This window comes from Physeter macrocephalus, chromosome 9, assembly GCF_002837175.3.
Source record: "Physeter macrocephalus isolate SW-GA chromosome 9, ASM283717v5, whole genome shotgun sequence".
NCBI lineage: Eukaryota > Metazoa > Chordata > Mammalia > Artiodactyla > Physeteridae > Physeter > Physeter macrocephalus.
The window spans coordinates 57,645,969-57,659,710 of record NC_041222.1 but is presented as its reverse complement, the minus strand read 5'-3'; positions in this window follow the sequence as shown (position 1 = coordinate 57,659,710).

The window sequence follows — 13,742 nt, the reverse complement described above, 5'->3', positions numbered from 1 at the left end:
TAGGTGTAACTACTCTTCCAGTCATACCTTCTTCCTTCCAGACCTCAGAGGTATAAATCGGACTGGCACTAAACATTATAAATAATGTTCACGGATTTTTTTTCTTCTAAAGCCAGGTCGATTTGCTTCTTATATTTTCAGGGATGGTTCCTCCTGACAAACAAACACAATGTGTCCATTATGTTACTCTTGGTCAGTTTTTGTCATTTCTAGTACAGGCTGTCTCTACTTTCGTACATCACACATTCTTGGAAATGTGCTTCTAAGTTGAGTACCTGAAAGCAAAGTGTCAGACTCACTTGTTATAAAGAGCATTCTGTTCCCAGAGATTCAAAACATGTCAAGTTTATGCAGGGGCACCTGGCCCTGGGGTGAGGGGAGGGACGGCAGAAGGTGGAAGGGAGACATTGGGCTCTGTCAGGTGATTCTAGACGGACTCCCCAGAGCACGGTGGGGTAGGGGTGGGGAGAGTAAGCGCCAGGGTTCCAGATGTCAGGGTGTGCAGGTCCCTTCAGGTAAGGGAGGGACAGGAATGTTAGAGCAAGTTTGTGTGCCTGACACACAGTGAGGCCAAACAAACCGTAAATTCAGAGTTTGGCACAGAGAAAGGTTTATGGCAGGGCCATGCAAGGATGCGGGTGGCTCATGCCCTAAAAAGCCCCGAGCTCCCAGAAGGTTTCGGCAAAGCATTTTTAAAAGCCAGGTGAGGGAGGGGGGTCGCCAGGTAACTGATCAGCTCATGCCAGTTCTCTGATTGGCTGATGGTGAGGTAACAAGGTGGTGTCACAGGGGTTAACATTATTAGTCCTTAAGCTCCAGGAGGCCTGGGGTGATGTGCTCATGGTCATCAAGTAGTTAACATCTTCCACTTGGTGGGGGTTTTTCACATCAGTAAAACAACTCAGGAAATGTGCATCAAATACTGTTATCCAGGTACTTCAGAGAGGCGCTAAAGCAGAGGATATGGGGGAAGGCCCCACAGGGTCCTGTTCGGTTACAGGAACATGATCATGATAAGACCCGAAGAAGGGGTGTCTATGCTGGCCTGAATGATCACAAGTGAAGGCAACTTTCCCTGATATCTTGCCTAAGACTGACGCTCCACCGTGAAAGTAGCTTATAAATGATGGTCAATTATCATTGGCCAGCTGAAGTAGGAAGACTAAATCCAGAGAGATGTTTTTCCAGGATGAATGTACTAAGTCAAAAACACCGAAGGCTGTTGTCTTGGTCCCTTCAGGCTGCTATCACAAAATATCTCAGACAGGTGGTTTATGAACAACAGAAATTTGTTTCTCACGTATCTGGAGGCTGGAAGTCTGAGATCAGGATGCCATCAGGGATGCTTTCCAGGGTTGCAGATTTCTCACATGGTAGAAGGAGCATGGGAGCTCTTTTGGATCTCTTTTATAAGAGCGCTAGTCCCAGTCATGAGGGCTCCACCCTCGTGACCAAACACCTCCCAAAGACCCTACCTCCTAATACCTTCATATTGGGCACCAGGATATTGAGATGACACATTCAGACCATAATGCTTATAGTGGAGTTCCTTCACATAACTGAACGTCAGTCTTGCTATATGTAACCCATGGTCAGTTACAGGTGTGCTCTGCTTGATGCTTTCCAAGTTAGTCAGATACTGAATTTAACAAATTGAATCATGTTTAAAAAAAAGTTTCCTTGTTATTTTAAGGAAACTTTTAGTGAGTGCTCGTATTACAATAATTTTTATGCTTTACCTTTCCGGTAATTTTAATTTTTTAAAATATTGAGTCCAGTAGCCAAGTCTAAGATGGCTCCTAGTGACCTTTGCCTTCTGGTATTCACATCTTATATTGTGTCCCCTCACACTGAATTAGGGCTGCCCCTGTGTGACTTCTGACGCTGGGTAATAAATGGCATTGTAGCTTTTGCCTTACTCTCCTGGACCACTTGCTCAGCAGAAAGCCAGCCATCATGCCACGAGGACACTCAAGCAGCCCTGTGGAGAGGTCAGTGTGGAGAGGAACCGATGCTCCTGAACAACAGTCAGTACCGACTTGCCAGTCACACGAGTGAGTCCCAGTCAGGTCTTCAGGGAATTGCTCCAGCTCTCATCTGACTACAACCACCTGGGAGAGCGAACCAGAACTGCTGAGGGAGATACTTCTGAATTCCTGACTCATAGAAATTGTGAGAGAAAATAAATAATTATTATTGTTTTAAGCCATGAAGTTTGGGGATGACTTGTTAACTAGCAATAAATAATGAACATATTAAGTTTCTGAAAGTAGGGGATATCTGTATTATTTAGTCAAACCATGAGAAGTTTCTTATTTTTTTTGTGATTTGTTTAACCTAAGAAGTTTAACCTTCTTAGATATGTGGGTTTATAGTTTTCTCCAAATTTGTAAAAATTTTGGCCATTTCTTCAAGTATTTTCTCTATTCTCCCCTCTCCTTCCTCTCCTCCTGTGACTCCAATTACACATATATGAGGGTGCTTGACATTGTCCTACTGTTCACTGTTGCTCTATTTACTATTTTTTTTTCTTTTTCTGTTTGTTGTGTATCATCTTTAATGCTGTGTCTTAAAGTTCACTAATATTGCCTTCTGCAGTATCTAATCTGCTTTTACTATCATCTAGAGTAGTTTTCATCTCAAACATTACATTTTTCATCTTTAGAATCTCATTTGGGTCTTTTGTTATGTCTTCTATGTGTCTATTTAACACGCTTGATCGTTCCTCTACCTTCTTAAATATATGGAATATCATAATAACCATTTTAATGTTCTTGTCTATGAATTCTGTCATATCTATCATTTCTGGATCTGTTTCTATGGATTGTTTTTTTTTCTCTGCATTATGGGTTATTTTTTTCCTACTTCTTTACATGCCTGGTAATTTTCCATGGTAACATGACAGACAATTTTCCCTTCTAGTTTTATTGAGATATAATTGACATACGGTACTGTGTAAGTTTAAGGTGTACAGCATCCTGATTTGACTTACACAACAGGCATTTTGTATTTAATCTGTTGAGTGCTGTATATATTAGTATTCCTATAAATATTGTTGAGTTTTGTTCTGGGACACAGTTAGGCTACTTGGAAACACTGGTATACTTCTGGGTCTTGCTTTTAAGCTTTGTTAAGCAGGACCAGAGCAGCATTTGATCAAGGGCTAATTCTGCCCCACAACTGAGCCAATTCCCTTCTAAGTACTCTACTTGATGTCCTATGAATTATGAGATATTCTACTCTGTCTAGTGGAACATGAACAATTACTGGCACTGTATGATCTCCCAGGATTGCTCCTTCTAATCACTAATATAGTGATGATTAATTAGCTGCGGACTCAAGCGGGTTCTTCTGCAGATTTCCAGAATTCTCTCTCTCTGCAACTCTCTTCTCTCCAATCCTCTGCTCTGTGAACTTAAGCTACTTTGGCCTCCCTGTGCTTTCATCTGTCTCCTCAATTCAGGGAGGCTATTGGGCTTCCTCCAGTTTCCCTCACCCTAAGCTGCAGCCTGGAAACTCTTTCTGGATGGTAAGGTTGACCAATTATAGGGCTTATTTGGTTTGTTTCCTATCTTTCAGGGACCACTGTCTTGCACTGCCTGATGCACAATGTCTGAAAACCATTGTTTTCACACATAATTGTTACACACATGATTTTTCAGTCATTTCAGACAAATGGATAAATCTAAGCCTTCTTACTCTATCTTGTTGAGAAGGAGAAATCACTTTCTTACTATTTTTGAGGTTGGCCTATATAATAGAACTACTCCATTTGAGCTGCAGTGTGTATATGTTTTTATGTTTGTTGATGAAAGTGTGTGATTAGGAGGAGGGATGGGAAGGGTCATAGAAATCAAGGTCATCCGTTTCTTTTAAAAAATAATTTTCAAATGCATTTTTAAAAAGTAGTAAAAAAAGATATGAAAATAATACAAACTTAAGTAAATAATATAAATACAACACAGATAATGTGGAAGTTAAGTCTCTTGACTGACTCACAACTCTATCATTCAATCCCACCTTAATCCTCAGAATAGACTGCAGCTTACAGTTTTTTGGTGTATTCTTTTTTTTTTTTTTTTTTTGCAGTACACAGGCCTCTCACTGCCGTGGCCTCTCCCTTTGCGGAGCACAGGCTCCGGACGCGCAGGCTCAGTGGCCACGGCTCACGGGCCTAGCCGCTCTGCGGCATGTGGGATCTTCCCGGACCAGGGCATGAACCCGTGTCCCCTGCGTCGGCAGGCGGACTCTCAACCACTGCGCCACCAGGGAAGCCCTTTTTGGTGTATTCTTACAAAAGTGTTTCTGAGTGGGAATGCAGTGCTATGTTTTCATGAAATATAATCAAGCATAGTGTAGTATTTTTGACACAAATAATCATTAGAGGTATAATTTAAATTCTTTATATTCTATCAATTCTTTAAGAACTGATATATTTAAAATAAAATTTTTACTTTTATCTTTTGAAATCTGTTTGGATTACATTATTTTGAGGAAAGCTGAATAAAGCTACAGCATTTTCCATTAAATTTCCACTGCTGTATTCATTAATATGTTAATGAGTTAGTCTTTACAGTAATGTATTAAGACAGTAATACATGTTCATGTGCTCATTTGAAAAAGATCAGAGAACTATAAAAAAGAAAAACTATTTTGAATCCTACCACTCAGAGATCACTTGGCCACTATAGCTGTTTGATAATTTTTTATCAATTAAATTAGCAGAAGACATCCTCATCCCTGATTAATTACATGACGTAGCACATAAGGATTATTTTGACTGTATGTGATATGTCCCTAATAAGCATTTCTCTCTCTCTCTCTCTCTCTCCCCCTCCCTCATTCTCTTAAATGAATGTTCTCCTGACAAGTACATGTGATGTTCAGTAAACGTATGTTGATAAAGTAATTAAGTAGGGCAGTTGATTTCATTTATTAATTCAAAATACATTTGTTGAGTAAAATAGTTATAGTCCCCGCTTTCATGAAGCTTTTACAGTCTCAGGAGACACTAATATTAATAAAATAATTATACAAATAAATATATACTCACAAACTGAGATAAATTCTTTAAAGGAAAAGAAGGCTATAAAAGAGTATAACAGGGACCTGACCAAGCTAGAGGAGCCAGGAAGGTTTTCCTTGAAAAGTGATTTGTCAGTTGAAACGTCATCCTGACAAAAAGTCATCCTGACAAAAAATCATCCTGACAAAGGATGAAGGAAGGAGTATATGGGCATAACATATGCAAAAGCCCCAAGGTGGGTGGCAGTTGAATCTGGGGAAAATAGAGAAGGCTCATATGCTGAGGCACAGAGGGTGAGATGTAGTATGTCTGAGTTAGAGAGGGGCTTCCCTGGTGGTGCAGTGGTTAAGAATTCGCCTGCCAATACAGGAGACACGGGTCCGAGCCCTGGTCCAGGAAGATCCCACATGCCACAGAGCAACTAAGCCCGTGCACCACAACTACTGAGCCTGCTCTCTAGAGCCTGCGAGCCACAACTACTGAGCCTGCATGCTGCAACTACTGCAGCCCATGTGCCTAGAGCCCGTGCTCTGCGACAAGAGAAGCCACCGCAATGACAAGCCCGCATGCTGCAACTAAAAAAAAGCCCATGCGCCGCAACAAAGACCCAATGCCGCCAAAAATAATTTTTAAAAAAAGAGTTAGAGAAACACCACATCACACTGGGCCTTGTAGGCTATGTTAAGGATGTGAGGCTTTAGCCTAAGCGTGGTGGGAAGCCAATGAAGGATTTTAAAAAGAGAAGCGCCAATATTAGATTTTTGGTATGAAAATATCCTTGACTGCTGTGTAGAAAATAGTTGGAAGGAAGCAAAAATTAATGTAGGGTGGGACTGCCCTGGTGGTCCAGTGGGTAAGACTCCGTGCTCCCAATGCAGGGGGCCTGGGTTCGATCCCTGGTCAGTGTACTAGATCCTGCATGCATGCTGCAACTAAGAGTTCACATGCTGCAACTAAGAAGCCCGCATGCCGCAACTAAGACCCGGCGCAGCCAAAATGGATAAATAAATAAAAATAAAATCTTAAAAAAAAATTAATGTAGGGAAACCCATTAGGAGGTTGTTGAAGTATAACAAGTGAGAGAATAGGGGCTTTGACTAGAAGGGCAGTGGTAGAAATGGAGGTAAAAATCATGGTAACGAGACGATGTGTAGGCGAGGGAAGTGTTAAGGATGACACCTAAGTTTCTAGATTTCAAGTGTGTGGACCAAAAATGTGTAAGAGAAATTATATACCATAACCAAGTGGAATTGATTCCAGGCTTGCAAAGCTGGTTCAATGTTCAAAATCAATCAATATAATCTATCATATCAACAAGCTAAAGAGGAAAAACCATATGATCATATGAATTGATGCAAGAAAAGCATTTAATAAAATTGAAAATCAATTCATGATGAAAAGTCTCAGCAAGTTAGGGATGAAGGGAAATTACCTCAACTTGATAAAGGGCATCTATAAACAGCCCACAGCTAAGATCATATTTCATGATGAAAGACTGAATGCTTTCCCTCTAAGATCAGGAACAAAGCAAGATGTCAGCTCTCACCTCTCTTGTTCAACATAGTACTGGTAGTTCTAACCACTGCAGTAAGAATAAAAGTAAATAAAAGAGATACAGTTTAGAAAAACAGAAATCTGTCTTTAATTGCAGATGACATGATAGTCTATGCAGAAAATTCCAAGGATTCTACAAGAAAACCTCCTAGAACTAATAAGTGAGTTCAGCAAAGTCACAGGATCAATATACAAATAAGTAACATTTCTATATACTAACAATGAACATGCAGCAACTGAAATTTTAAAATGCAAAATCATTTACAGTTGCCCCAAAGAAAATGAAATACTGAGGTATACACTTAACAAAACATGTACAAGATCTATATGCTGAAAATTACAAAATACTGATTTAAAAAATCAAAGACATAAATAAATGGAGACACATACTGTGCTATGGATTGGAAGAGTCAACATGGTAAAGATGTCAATTCTCCCCAAATTGATTTGTAGTTTTATTGCAATTCCTATCAAAATCCTAGCAAGCTTTTTTGAGATAGAGATGAAGTTATTCCAAAAGTTAGGCATGGGTCCCAAAATAGCTAAAACATTCTTGACAAGGAAGAATAAAATAGGAGGAATCACTCTACCTGATATTAAGGCTGACTGTATATCTGCAGTAATTAAGACAATGTGGGGAATTCCCTGGCGGTCCAGTGGTTAGGACTCAGCGTTCTCACTGCCAGGGCCACGGGTTCCATCCCTGGTTGGGGAACTAAAATCCCATAAGCCACGCAGTGTGGCCAAAAAAAAAAAAAAAACAAAAACAAAAAAAGACAATGTGGTATTGGTAGAGGATTAGACACACAGATCAATGGAACAAAACAGAGAACCCAGAAGCAGACCCACACAAAGATGCCCAGCTGATTTTTGACAAAGGTGCAAAAGCAATTCAATGGAGGAAGGACAGACTTTTCAAAAATGGGTTTGCAGTTATGGGACATCTATAGTCACTAAATGAAACTCCACCTGAACAAAATTCAACCTAACACCAAAATGAACTCAAAATGAGTTATGAACTTAAATATAAAATGTAAAACTGTGAAACTCTTTGAAAAAAGATAGAAAACAAATTCTTCAGGATCTAGGCAGAGTTTTCTTAGATGATCTATGAAAGGAAAAATTAATCCATTTGAACTCAACAAAATTAAAAATTTTGTTCTGTGAAAGCCCATGAGAAGAGAGTGAAAAGACAAGCTACAGAATGGGAAAAATTGTTTGCAAACCACATATCCAACAAAGGACAAATATCTAGAATACCCTCAGAACCCAAGAGTAAAGACACAACCCAATTAGAAAATGGGCAAAGGCATGAACAGACATTTCACCAAATAGGATACATAGGGGGCAAACAAGCCCATGAAAAGATGCTCAACCTCGTTAACCATCATGGGAATGCAAATAAAAACTACAATGAGTTATGACTAAACACCTTTCAGGATGGCTAAAATAAAAAATGACGATAACCTCATACACTGGAGAAGGTGTGGAGAGACTGAATAACTCATACTCATTGCTAACGGAAATGTAAAATTGCCATTTCTTATAAAATTAAACATCCAATTCCCATACAACCCAGAGATTGCACTCTTGGGCATTTAACCCAGAGAAATGATAACTTATGTTCACACAAAACCCTCTACATGAATGGTCATAACACCTTTATCTGTAATAGCCAAAGCTGGAAACAACCTAGAAGTCCTTCAACAGACGACGCATTAAACACGCTGTGGTACAGGTCTTTCCTGGAAAACTATTTAGCAACAAAAAAAACAATCGATTGACACATGTAAGAACTTGGATGAATCATGAGGAAATCATATGTAGTGGAAAAAGTTAATCCTCCAAAATTACATACTGTATAATCCCACCTATGGAACATTTTGAAATGACAAAATTTTAAAAGTGGAGGACAGATTAGTGGTTGTCAGGGGTTAGGGCTGAGGGTTGAGGGTGATGTGAGATGGCAGGGAGGAGGGTATAGTTACAAAAGGATAATACGAGGTATCTTTGAAATGCTAATACTCCTCAATTTCTTGACTGTGGTTGGTGGTGGATCCACAAACCTACACATGTGATAAAATCATATAGGACAAAATACACACACACATACAAATGAGTACAAATAAAACTAGGAAAATCTGAATAGGTTGGAAAATCGTATCAATGTTAATATCCTGTTTGCCATTTTATACGAGTTTTTTTTTTTTCTTTCTTTTTTTTTTTTTTTTTTTTGGCTGCACTGCACGGCTTGCAGGATTTCAGTTCCCCAACAAGGGATTGAACCTGGGCCATGGTAGTGAAAGCCCAGAATCCTAACCATTAGGCCACCAGGGAACTCCCTGTATGAGTTTTACATAATGTTACCATTGAAGAAAACTGGGTAAAGTGTATACAGGATCTCTCTTAAGAAAAAAAAAAGAGGGACAGTGGGGACATTACTGAAAAGAGCCATAGCCTAAGACGATTGGTATCAGGATAAACTCCAAATTCCAAAATCAGCATTTTGCACTTTATGCTATTGCCCCAACTTATATTTTCAGGCTGTCATCCATGACACACTTAAGCAACCCAAGCATTGCAGCTCCTCTGAGCTCCTTGCCATTTCCCCAAATGCTTAGCGCATTCCACATGGGAGAGTGTATGGCTCAGGGCATCCGTCCCCCAATCCAGCTGTGTGTCAGTCTTTCCTTTGCCTCACCCAGTACAGGGTAGGGATTGGGATATTTGCTTGAAGCAAGTAGTCACCCATGAGCTTGAAGTTCTCACCCTTAGTTTAGTAGCTTACCAAAGAATTTTCCAAACAAAGAATGTTCTCTCCTATTCTGGTGCTAGTGATTAAGACAAAAATGTCACCTTTTTCGTCTTCTTTTCTAGCAGTTCCTCTGCCTGGCATTTCCTGCCTCAGCTCTGCCCCTCCCTCTGCTACCACTCTTAAAGCTACCTCCTTAGTAAAAAAAAATTCTTGTCCGTTAGGCCAGAGAAAAGTGCTTTCTTCTTTGAAATTCCAAAGCCCTTTCGTCAGTAGTTTACACTCTGTGCTATATTTTTGGTTACTCATACACCAGTTTAACGTTTCCACTAGACTATGAATGACTTGGGGGCAGAGTCCATTCATCCTGTAGTCCCTCATACTGGGTGCTGTGGAGACAGACATCGGTAAAACAATTCTAAGTCCTTGAGGCTCTTAAAACCCAGTGGGAGAGATGGTTTTATCAATAAATCCCTCTATCTTTCACAAGGTGCAGAGGAGCCAGAGATCTGTGCCCCATTTCAATGTTTTCTGAAGCCCCGTCACAGTAAGAGGCAGATTAAATCGGCAATAGTTGATTCTCTCTACACATTACTTTGTGCTGACTGCTTCACTCAAGCTGCTGAAGCCAGAAACTCTTGGGAAACAGGAACGGCTCACTTGGGAAAAGAGATGTGGAGGGTGAAATGGCTGATGGGGGAGTTTCACCCCATCTGGGAAGATAGCAAGTCTCCAAGGCTTTGATACATGAGGCAAAGAAACAAAACAACATATAAACATGCTTATTCACATGTGTGTATACACACACGCTCACACACACACACACACACACACAACCCAACAACAGGAAAGGAAAGGAAACCATTTATATTGTTACACTTTTATCCTTTTAGATTTCACATTTGATAACATGAATAATATAAATGTAATCTAAAATCACAAAGCTCTGACTAATTTTATAAGCCTAGTGCACATGGGCTCGGTGGGTACTGGAAGTGGTATGTAGCTGAAAGCTTACTATTTTGAACCTTACAGTGCACTCAGAGGAAAGATGGTCCTTTCATGGTAAGGCAAATATGGTAGGTTTTTATCTTATAATTGGGACTTCTTCATAAAGTTCCTTATCTGGTCACATATTCTGTGAACATGTTATTTTTACCTACCCTGGGTTCATTCATCTTGCTTTTGGCAGCAGTACCTTGATTTTTCCCAGGAACCTCTGTTCCCCTGTTGCAGTCCATGTGTCTCCCCAGAACCAGCACACAACTTGGAGCAGCTAATCAGAATACTGTATTCCTCTGGTCACTGTAACTGGTTCTGTGGGTGGGTATGTGACTCAATTTGGTCCAATTAGCATGAATGCCAGGACTTTTGCCAGAACCACTGGGGGAAAATTACTCTGAGCTGAAGTTGCTGTGAGAGAAAATAGGGTGATCCTGGAAGTACTGGCAGCCATTTTTTTCAATAAAAGAGACTTTGCCAGAAAACACTGTTGTCACACATACACACACACATATACACATACATACACAAACAAAAAACAGAGCTGAATCATGGAACGAGCAATACTAAGTCCTTGATATACAGCCTAAGCCTCTGTATCCAGCATGCCCAGTGCTCACTCTAGTCTTGGACTTCTAATTTATGTAGGTTAATAAATTTCCTATTTTGCTTAATAAATTTCTGATTTTACTTAAGCCAGCCTCATTTGTGTGTTTTTTTTAAAAGTCACTTTCAAGTAAATGTATACAGAGATAATAACTTTGAAAAATAAATGAAAACTACAGACATTTTCTTGTCTCTACTTAACTAGAACTTTTGGTGTTTGCTGGTCCATCTATTTTAGGAGGTCTTACATGTGTTAGGGCAAATCACCAGGTTTGAGCAGTGAGAAATGAGATGTCCTGTATTAGTCAGGATAGAGCAGCTAGGCTCTGCTGTGATAATAACTTCAAAAATCCCCTAAGGGGCTTCCCTGGTGGCGCAGTGGTTAGCCTGTGCTCCGCAGCGGGAGAGGCCACAACGGTGAGAGGCCCGCGTACCGCAAAAAAAAAAAAAAAAATCCCCTAAGTCTGAGTTGCTCACAATATGTGTCCATTGCAATGTTCTGTGGGGCTCTGCTCTATGGTCACTTAGATATCTGGACACGGGCTGATGGAGCCTCCACCACCTTGTAGAAGCACCATCTGGAACATATGGCTTCCTCGGTCATCAAATGGGAGAAGAAAGCACATCAAAATCTCATACCTAGGAGCTTCCCTGGTGGCACAGTGCTTAAGAATCTGCCTGCCAATGCAGGGGACACGGGTTCAATCGCTGGTCTGGGAAGATCCCACATGCTGCGGAGCAACTAAGCCCATGCGCCACAACTACTGAGCCTGCGCTCTAGAGCCCACGAGCCACAACTACTGAGCCTGTGTGCCACAACTACTGAAGCCCACGCACCTAGAGCCTGTGCTCCTCAACAAGAGAAGCCACTGCAATGAGAAGTCCGTGCACTGCAACGAAGAGTAGCCCCCGCTGGATGCAACTAGAGAAAGCCCGTGCACAGCAACGAAGACCCAACACGGCCAAAAATAAATAAATAAATAAATAATAATTTAAAAAATCTCATACCTAATCGTCTATATTTAGAGTCCATCTGTTAGAACTAGTCACATGGCCCCATTATTCGGAAAGTGGCTAGGAAGCAGTCTTCCACGTACCTCAAAGGAGAAAAAGCCAGGATATAGTGTGTTCTAATAATGTCTAACACATGACCAAGTTTATATTTTTAGATCATAACTCTGATAAGAATTATGATAATAACAGGTAAAATGTATTAAGCATTTCTATATACTAGACATTTTATATACATTATTGTATGTACTCCTTACAGCATCTTTATGACTTATAATTGCCTCCATTTCCTATATGAAGAAATTGAGGTTTAGTTTAATTAAGTCACTTGCTGGCAGTCACAAATCAAGGGAGCTAAGGCTCTGTTGGAACCCATGTTAGAACCTGGCCGCTTACTCTGTGCCCTAGTGCCTCCCTGATGTGAAGGATCCATTGATGAGCCAAGGGATTGGACTCAGTGAGATCAGTTGAAAATTCAATTAAGAAATGATGAGATGCTGCTACTCAGAACCTGGGTGGATGGAGAGAAGAGGCATTATTACCAAGGTGAAATGACAAGACTTGATGACAGATTAACTGTGGGGATGTGGGGCAGCAATGAGTCAACAGTGACTGAGTTTTCAAGCAGTTTGGGAGGGGTTTGACACTCTATGAGAAATGTGGGTGGGGATGTCAGGCTGGAAGGCAAAACACAGATTTGGAGCTGAGGTGGAGATGCTGATCTGGGAATCCCACACTTAGATGATGGTTTACCTGGGTGGTGAATAAGATCATCCAGGGTGAAAACAGCATGGAATGAGAAAAGGGTCAAGACAACTTGTGGGGTGGGGTCAGGGGAGGTAAAGGGTCCTAGAGTTTCCAAGGAGGAAAGAGAATGAAGAGTAAGGAATAATAAGGAGCAAAGTGCATCTATCATTGAGTCTCAGACCTCTGTCTCCACGATAACAAGGACTTCACCAATAACAAATACCCTTCTATGAGACAGTGTTCATCTCCGTTGGTTAGACCATGTCCTAACTAGGATTTTTCCATTAGACATAATTTTTTCCCCTAACCTGGGTATTAATAAGCTCTGGTGTTCAGTTTTAATCTCTTGGATTTTAAGAATGGGTATTCAACTGAAAGGATTTGAAACCAGTGAATCTAAAACATAGAGAAAAAGAATGTGACATCTTTAACATCACAGGTAAGACAAAGGTGGGACGTCTATACTACAAAGCTACAGTAATCAAGACAGTATGGTACTGGCACAAAAACAGAATATAAATCAATGGAACAGGATAGAAAGTGCAGAGATAAATTCACACATCTACGGTCAACTAATCTATGACAAAGGAGGCAAGAATATACAATGGAGAAAAGACAGCCTCTTCAATAAGTGGTGCTGGGAAAACTGGACAGCTACATGTAAAAGAATGAAATTAGAACACTCCCTAACACCATACACAAAAATAAGCTCAAAATGGATTAAAGACTTAAATGTAAGGCTGGATACTATAAAACTCTTAGAGGAAACCATAGGGAGAACACTCTTTGACCTAAATCACAGCAAGAACTTTTTTGATCCACCTCCTAGAGTAAGGAAAATAAAACCAAAAATAAACAATGGGAACTAATTAAACTTAAAAGCTTTTGCACAGCAAAGGATACCATTAACAAAAAGACAACCCACAGGATGGGAGAAAATATTTGCAAACAAGGCAACTGACAAGGGATTAAGCTCCAAAATATACAAACATCTCATGCAGCTCAAAATCAAAAAAACGGAACAGGGTTCGCGCCCCGGTCTGG